The sequence below is a fragment of the Marmota marmota genome, unplaced genomic scaffold (genome assembly GCF_001458135.2).
Source record: "Marmota marmota marmota unplaced genomic scaffold, marMar, whole genome shotgun sequence".
NCBI lineage: Eukaryota > Metazoa > Chordata > Mammalia > Rodentia > Sciuridae > Marmota > Marmota marmota.
The window spans coordinates 10,957,240-10,966,493 of NW_025999968.1; positions in this window are offsets into that span (position 1 = coordinate 10,957,240).

Genomic DNA, 9,254 nt, shown 5'->3' on the forward strand with positions numbered 1-9,254 from the left:
ACTGAGACCAACCACTTAGTAAAGAGATCACTGAGTGCTCTCACTGGTAACCTAATCAGAAACATAAGCATTAAAAAAATAGGAGTGGCACATGCCTGTAATCCCAGTGGCTCGGGAGGCTGAGGCAGAAGGATTGCAAGTTCAAAGCCAGCCTTAGCAACAAGGCAGTAAGCAACTCAGTGAGACCTTGTCTCTAAATAAAATACAAAATAGGGCTGGGACTGTGGCTCAGTGATCAAGTGTCCCCGAGTTCAGTACCAGATACAAAAAAAAAAATGTGTTGGCTATAAAATACCATATTAGCTTAAATCTATTCTCAATAATATAGTTAAGTAGAGCTTCAATGTGAATGTGGCATAATCCTTTTTTTTTTTTTTAAGTATGAGATGGTGGGAACAAAAAATGTATTTTACTAGCCACAATTATTTCGGAAGCACTCTGCTTTCTTCCTACTCAGGCTCTTCTACTCTAAATCCTGCCCCCCGCTTCCACCATCTTATCCAGGCATTTTCCTAAAACACTGTGAATTTAAAAAAGCCAGAATTTGTGGTGTGGAAAGGCAAGAAGAGGGGAGGAACAGAGAAAGAGTGGAGCAAGAAGGTAGTCAGTAGCCAAAGAACTTAAAGCTACCTTGTAAGTGAACTTCCTTGTGTTTGGGGAGAATGAGAATAGCTGTTTGCCAAGTGGAGATAAAGAAATATCTACAAGATGAAAGAAGTGGAACAATATTGACAAAAACAAATATGAGTCTCTAAGAAACTCCAGAAGTCTGGAGGCATAACCAAACTTCTCATATGGCTTGGGGTTAGAATACAAGCTAGCCTGTGGTAGACTAAGAAGGGCCAACACAATGTACAGCTTAGTTAAAAATTTAGAGACAAAATAAATATGGGTAGAAAATATTTGATAACATGAATGTTAATGTTGCTTCGTTACATGATAGGATAAGGGATATTTTTTTTTCTTTATTTTCCAATTTTTCGGCAATGAGCATAAATTGATATAAAGATGTTGGGTGAAAATAATTTGGATAATTGCCTATTTCCAGAAAGTAGGCTGAACATTAAGCAAGATCTTTGTTTTCAGCATAGTTGCTAACATAACTGATCAATTATAAAGAACTCCATAGAGCAGGTCAATTTCCCTTGAACCCTTTGATATATGTGCAGTTTATTCATCTTGGTAGGCATATGTTAGTCAAAGTAGAGGCCATGTTAGTCAAAGTAGAACTTCTGATTTTTTTCCCATGGCCATTTGACCAGAATTATTTCTTTTTTGCTTTATAGTGAGGCCTGAAAAAAAGTTATTGCTCCATTATATGTAAATCAATGGATGTGTAACTGATGTGATTCTGCAATTTGTATACGGGGTAAAAATGGGAGTTCATAACCCACTTGAATCAAAGTGTGAAATATGATATATCAAGAACTATGTAATGTTTTGAACAACCAACAATAAAAAAATTTTAAAAAAAGAACTAAATTCAAAATTGGCTATAGTATGAAAGCTAATAAATTCTGTAAGAAGCAATCTCCCTGCATTCTAATTCATTGTTTCACAGATTTATCAGGAGTCTATTGGTAAACTTATGTACTATTATGTAAAATAATGTAGTACTTATCTATGACTGGGGCATTGTGGTATTATTTCCTTCTTCCCTCACTGCTACTCACCCTTCCACTTGCCAGCTTCTCAAGTATGTAGATCTGTCATTAGCAACACCTGGCACTTTAGAGATCCCCAGTAGAGAGTAATGGAGAAAAGACCTATCCATTAAACAAATAACTCACTAAAACAATGTCTCAGAATATTGCATTCTGCATACCTTTCCACAGATGCACTAAGTTCTACCCTTAGATAAACTAGATCACTGGAAGAACGTGTACCGACAATAACCACAGTGTCTTCCTATTAAAAAAATAAGGGGAGGGGGTCCCTTTCTTCTAGGCAGATCTCACCCCACACACAGGTACATGATTTGGTGAAAGGACTGGATTTCCTTTTTCACTCACCCCATGTGCCAGGTGCCCTAGTATATTGTCCAATCCAAGTAACTGTCTAGGGTGGCCATGGTTTATGTGCTTAGACGAACTTACCTTAGGTTCAGGAGAAAATCCTGTCACTTAGTCATGCTTCAACTCTAAACCTACACTATCCTCATGTCTCTCCTGCCAGATTTGTTGAGGGTTTTAGACCAATATTTCCCAGCTTTTTGGATTTCACGGGCTGGTTAAATTTCAAAGAACCAAAGAGTCTTGGGGAACTGACATAGGGTTGTCAAGCTTTATTTGAAAAACAAACGAGGACTTAAAGTATTCAATTTACCAAATACAGGGATTTCAAAAGAAAGAGCCAGTATTTGAAGAAATAAAAGCTGCCTACATAAGCCAGCGTTTATTTTGATAAAAAGCTGCACCAGTGCCTAGGTACCACCGCCTGTCTGCACAGTGTCTTCTGTCCTCCTTGTCCCCCCAGGGACACTGGCTGTGTATAGCTTAAACTGCTGCTTTTGTTTTCAATCCACTTGAATCCTGTCTTTCAGGTCTCAGGCTGGGGAGTCAGGGAAGAATTCTAAACAAATTTAGGAACTGTTCTTATTTCTATAAATTATACAAAAGAAAAGCAAAAATGGTTATATATCAGGTTTAATATTTAATCTTATCTGGGTAGATTTTGAACTTCACAAGAAGATCATTATACCTACAGAGTTGACCAGCACCTAATACAGGATCTGGTTACATGACAAGTCCTTAAGTATTAAACCTTAAGATTGCATTAAATCAACATCCCTCATACACTGTTGGATATGAAAGATCCAACTTTTGGACCAAGGGGACCTGTATTAAAGATTGTATAAATTGTTCCTTGCCTGACTCTGTTTCCAGCAACCTTAGACACAAGTTTATATTCTATCACAGTAACTATGTTGACTTTACTGGTCAGAGTATTTACTGTTTTTTCCCCCCTCATCCTTTATTAAGCCATTCAAAGCTGTTTCAAATTCCTTTTCAGAAAGATACAGGGTGTAAATAAATAAATAAAAGCCTAATAATGCAATAACTCACCTGTTCCTGAAATAAAATGCTGACATTTCAAATGTTCCTTATTGTAAAGGTTAAATGATTAAATATATTCCTTTTCTGCTACCTCAGATTACTCAAATAAACATCAACCACATGCAAACCAGACTTGGAGATCAGGCTTGTGAACAGAGGTAAATTCAAGGAACAGGTAGGTATTTGAAATCAAGAGAAAGGAAAATGTAAGGTACAGCATTCTAGTTTCAAAACAAACAACCTTAAGAAAACCACCCCACATATTTCTACTTATGCTTATCATATGCCCTTTTAAAATACCAAGAAAACCCAACTGCCAGCTGAGGTACTTTCCAAAGGTTTTGGAGAAGTGTCAAGACTCATTTCTCCCCAAAGCTTATGTAGATCAGCTCTTACCATTCTCAGAAGATCAGACTTTCTCTAGTTCGGTAAATACTTAAAACTGGGCCAAATATCAGTTCAGCTTCAAATTCTGCATTATTTTCTAATAAAGGGGATTTAACACAAAACATAGATGCTAATAAGTCCTAAATGGTTTAATTACTCATCTAAAACATATCACCCATAGAGCCTTGCAGAGCTTTACTATCCTGAGAGAAGTCCACAAGAGAAAGTTTGAGTCTAAGATAAATCAGATGAATTTATATTTAATAGCTCCCCTAGAATCCAAGTAGAAAGCCTCTTGTAGTTGTCACCAGCCTCATGCTCTCACACACACGACAGGTAAACCACAGCAAAAGTTCAAAGACTCTCCTAGGGCCCCATAGAGTGGGCAACAGTCAGGACTAAGTGCTTTCCTCTGCCCCAGGTCCTCTGCAGGGGGCACTCACTGGCAGGCAGGATCAACTGAAAACAAGTCAAGTGGCAAAGGAGAGGTTAATAGCTCTGAGAAGGAAACTGACATGGTTCCCAGGCCAGTGCTTAAGCTCTAAGAAACTGTTGCTCCGTTCTATTAACAGGGGGCCATCTCTGTCATATCCGACTTTCCTCTGTTCACCAATGTCCTTGTCTCCAATGCCACAGAGCACGCTCAATCGGTATGCGTAACGCTTTCGTGAAACACCCTGGGCTCAGTTCGGGACTCAAGGCTCTTTGGAGGGCAAGGAACTCGTCCCTGGCACATACTTGATGAGCTACCTTGAATTTAGTCTAATTCCACAGAGCAAGAGCCTCTGATAAAAGGCTTAACGTGAGTACAAAAGCACCATTTTCAACCCATCTGGGAAAATAAAGGCACTTGTTCTCCTGAAGAGCTTTTAAAAAAAAAAAATGTTTTGGCACAGAGCCTGGCATCTTACTCAGTAGGCACAGCAGCTTTTGTATTTGGACAAGTAGGTGGGAGGATTCCCAGCTTAGAGTGACAGTCTCTTTTTAGAGTGGAGACATCTAAGCCTTCTTGTCCATACCCAAGGTGTTTTAACAGGAGGCAGGGGGGCTCCCAAGTCTGCCCTGGTTTTGAATTCCAGCTTCAAAATTTACTAGATGACTGATAATACTATAATCCACAAGCTATTTCCTCACCTGTGGAGAGGTTGGTATTGGATACAAATAGTCACTTTAATCCTAACACCTTGACAGAGTAAAATGCCCAGCTCTACCATAAATACACAAATACCTGTTCCCATTCTACGGCCTTCTCCTTACCTTCTGCTGCCTTCCCAGCTTGTGTAAGGCTGGGAAAATTTTAACAGACGTGGAGAAAGGGATTACAGGTATAGCCAGTCTCAGCCGTAAAGCATCTGGGTCCAGTGCAAATTCCTTCCCTTCCCCGACAACCTCCCAAACTTCTGTCTTAGTCCATTTTGTGTTACTATCACAAAAGTCTAAGAATGGGATCTTGATAAAGAAAAGAAATTTATGTATCTCACAGTTTTGAAGACTAGAAGTTCAAAATCAGACATCCCCATCTATTCAGTTTCTGGTAAAGACCTTCTGGCTGTGTCTACACCACAGCGATAGCATCACATCACAGGAGCACACGCACACACAGCCCACAGAATGTAGAGATGAGACCGCAGGGCAAGACAGAAAGCAAGAAACCCAGACGTGGGGCAGGCTTTTATAACAACCTTCTCACTTGGAAACTAATCAAGTCTCATAAGACTTAACAAGCTCCAGGAGACCAGCATTCATCCCTTCACGAGGGCAGTCATTACCCAATTACCTTCTACTGGGCCTCATCATTTAAAGTTCCTACCACCTTTCAGTGTGTTACATCGAGGACCAAACTTCCAGCATGTGAACCTTCAGGGAGCAAAGCATATCCAAATTATAACACACACACACACACACACACATACACACACACACACACACCAACAACATTCTTATCCTATTTTTTAAATAGGGAAGCAGTGAATTTCAAGAACATTTAAAAGGTAAAGGAATGCACACAATGTCAAAAGGAAAGCCTGAGGATCATGGATTTGCTCTCCTGACGACAAGAATTGGGGTCATAATTCTGGAATGAGCTTTTTATGGCCATTTCTTTAGCCTTCTTTACTTCTCTTTTCCCTTAACCTCTTTCTCTGTATTAAATCTTTTCTAAGGCATTATTATAAGAGTTTTATTGTCAACTGACTAGTATCATAGGAACAAAGATAAAAATCACCCTGTGTCCCACACAGTCCAATCTATCAGAAGTAAACGTATGCCATGGTGTGTGTTAAACTCCCAGTAGAACTAGGGACATTCAGGAGAGAAAGGGATGCCTCCTATGTGAAGAGGTCTTTGTCTCTCAAGGAGATTTGCATAGTGTTTTGTAGGTGGAGGAGGATTTAGCTGGGGCCTGGAGAGAGGTCAGTATAACCATGCAAAGGTATGGTGAGAAGTCAGCTCCTAAACACTCTCTGCTTCAGTTTCCTACTGACTTGCCCAAGCTCACAGAGATTCGCTTCTATGTGGCAAAGACTCGGGATCAAGTCTTTTCGCTACACATCCTAGTAGGGGCCATGTGGATATCCTCTATGGACACCTGTTATCCACTTCAATCCACCTGGCCACCTCTTAGGCCACACAGTAGCAGCAAGTTCTGAGAAGGCTCCAACTAGCTCACTGCAGATGCAGCTGAGGCAACTTGCCACCAGACCACAGCACAGGGAGAAGAGCACAGGGAGAGAACCTCAGGGCTTCTGTTAGCACTCTCCCCAACACATGCATGCGCAACCCAGAATACAGAGAAATTGAGGTCCAGGTAAACACTGGGGGGAGGGGAGGATGGACAAATACTCCCTGCCCCTGCTGATCGGACCTGAAACATATTTCCAAGTGTTCCTCAGAAAATCCCACAGACTGAGATATTTACTGGTGATGGTGACCTAATCAACACTGCATCTCTGTGTTGACCCCCTTCTTTCTTTCCTGATTTTACTCCCCCTAAATTGCAGCCTAGTTTACAGCACCATTAAGCTACCTGCACTAGCCTTCCCACCAACCACCCCTGAAAAAAAAAAAAAAAGCAACTATGTACGAGTCAAATCTGAGAAAAATGCCCATGTGTAATCTCACAGTCGTTATTTCTAGTCTTGTAGCCGACTTGCATTTCGAATCACCTCCCAGGCACTCCTAAACACTCTTAGGGCACCATTCAATAAGTAAAATACACAATATTATCTTTTTGCTTTGAAATCTAGCCTCCCCTGACCTTCTCCTCAATTTTAGAACTTAAAACCTTCCAGTAACTGTTTATCCCTCAAGGATATTCAGCTATTTCATCGTTCCTTCTCACCATCCCTACCCTAACTGTAGGAAATGTAATTGAAGTTCACAACGGCCATTGAACCACATCACCAGATTAACAGATTTCCTCCATTACCTCTGTAAATGTACTCTTAGTTCCAGGTCCCTAGAAGCAGATCCATGTGGAGGAATGGGGAGGTGGGGGTTACCATACAATTGAGCCTCTGAGAACGACTTTTCAAAATAAAGCTGTAAAGAAAGGAGGAAATAGTGCAGAGAAAGGAAAGAAGCCTAGCAAAGATGGGCTGGGCTGAAATCTGTTTTCTAACAGAGCAGGGAGTACTTGGGTCTGAATGGCACCACAGTTTTGCTCACTCTTGCAGTAAGGGATTTTTTTTTTTTTTTTTTGTATCTTTAAATCAAGCAGCTGTTGGCCATGGGCCACACCCAGGTGGGATGGCATAGCTTCCCCAGGCATTTCAGGGGAAAAGGCAAGACTTTGGAGAAGAGTACATTCACGAACATTAGCAGCCAGCACTCGCAGCAGCTGGGGTTTGCCTACACTTGCCAGAAAAGGGAATCTGGGCAAAATATCAACGGGAGCTACTGCTCATACTGACACTTGCCCATTGATATGTAGCCTACAGGTCTGGTCAGAAAAGAGCAATAACCATAGGGGGTTTTTTGTATAGAGAAGCAACTGATTACAATCAGAAATAGAACATGTCATGCAGGAGCTCTGACCCAGGAAACAAGGCTTGGGGATCCAGCAATTGAAAGAAGATGCCAGGCACAAAGGGAATATTGGTCGTCCTTTGTTCAGAGGCAGCCATAGCTATTAGCCAGCCCCCAAGCCATTTTCATAGGCCCTTTTTATATAAGCTCAAAGAAGGCACACTGCCAACAGGTTACATAAGGGGAGGGGTGTGCTCACAAGTTAATGTTTATGACCTTGAATGTAAAGGCTGCATTGGTTTTTCTGGCCTTGACTCACCATAACATAGCTAGTTTCCCAGTCCTGGCTCACACTAAAAACATAACAGCCTGCTGTCTTGGTGAAGGAGCCTAACTATAGCCATTTTGGGGCCTGCCCCAAGAAAACATTTTAAAAGTTAATTAAAGAAACTCACCACAAGGATGGTGACAAGAAAGCAAAACAGGTGAGCAAGATAATCTGGTGATTAGCAATAACAAGAAGCTGCCTCATCCCATGGGCTAGCAAGGCAATGGAGAAAAGTAGTGTTACCAGGACTGTCTTTAGGTTGCTATTAACACAGAGGGGTACTGAGAATAAGCAGCTTCTGCCAGGACACCTCAGGAAGTAAAGATGTGAAGAAGGACCTGGCTTTTCCCCACTCTAGGCTTCCAATTGTCTGCTCAGGCCTCCCATTGGCCAAGCTATACTGAAGCCAGAGGGAAAGGGAATCTAGGAACTGTGGCTCCTAGTGCTGTACAATGGAGCAGGGAAGGGCAGAAAGAACCAGTGACATAGCCACTGGGTTACACCTCACCTTACGCTACTGTTCATACTAGGCAAGTTACACCCTTTATTTTAAAGCAATATGAGTTGGAAACGCAAAATTCTATTGCTTATTTTCCTCACTTTACAAATGCAAATGGGGTGGGTGTCTGTTTGTAGTGCATACATCTGTTTCATCCACTCTGCTATTATCTAGAATGAAAGAGTTTGGGGACATGCATACCTCCTTATGTTAATATAAAAGCTAGTCAATTTTTTGCCACATCTCTCTTGAAGCAATCAAATTTATATATACCAAGTGTTATTTCTCTGGCTCAGCTTTTAGTTCTCAAATTGTACAAAAGACCACCTTGAAAGCTACACTCCTTCCAATGCCCTTTCCCATCCCTAAATTAGAACTAGGCAAAGGCATAATAAAGAGATAGGGCAATTTGAAGGCAGCATCAAGAACTGAGTTCCATTCAATTCATATTTTTGACACAGGGTGACTTGACAGGATGCTTCCTTCACTTTTATTTCCATTGTCTCTTTCATATATATCTGAGTAAATAATACTCAATGTTTGATATTACTTGATATTTTCAAAATGTTAGCCACCACTTTAAGTGTTTCAGCAGGCACTAAATAGCAAAATTAATTATTAACATAGGTCAAAATTTAGTTGGCACATTTACATGTATCTTTAATTATTATTTATCAATTTGCATCAGTTTAGGTCTACTTGAAAGATAGATCATCAGATCAAGGCCATCCCAAGGAACTTAACAAAATAACTACAGGCTTATTAAGAAACAGAGATAGACTTGTTCTTTACCACTTGCAAATCACACAAGGAAAAGAACCATACATTTGCTATGAGTGAAATAATTTCCTAACTATATATACACTACATGCAGATACCCACCCCATTTGCAATAGAATTTTGTGTTTTTAACTAATATTGCTTTAAAACAATCTGTAAGGACTAAATTATAACCCTCTACCAAACCTATAGTGCACTTTGGTGAATGGGGAAAGTTTAGGCAAGAAAGAATATTTTT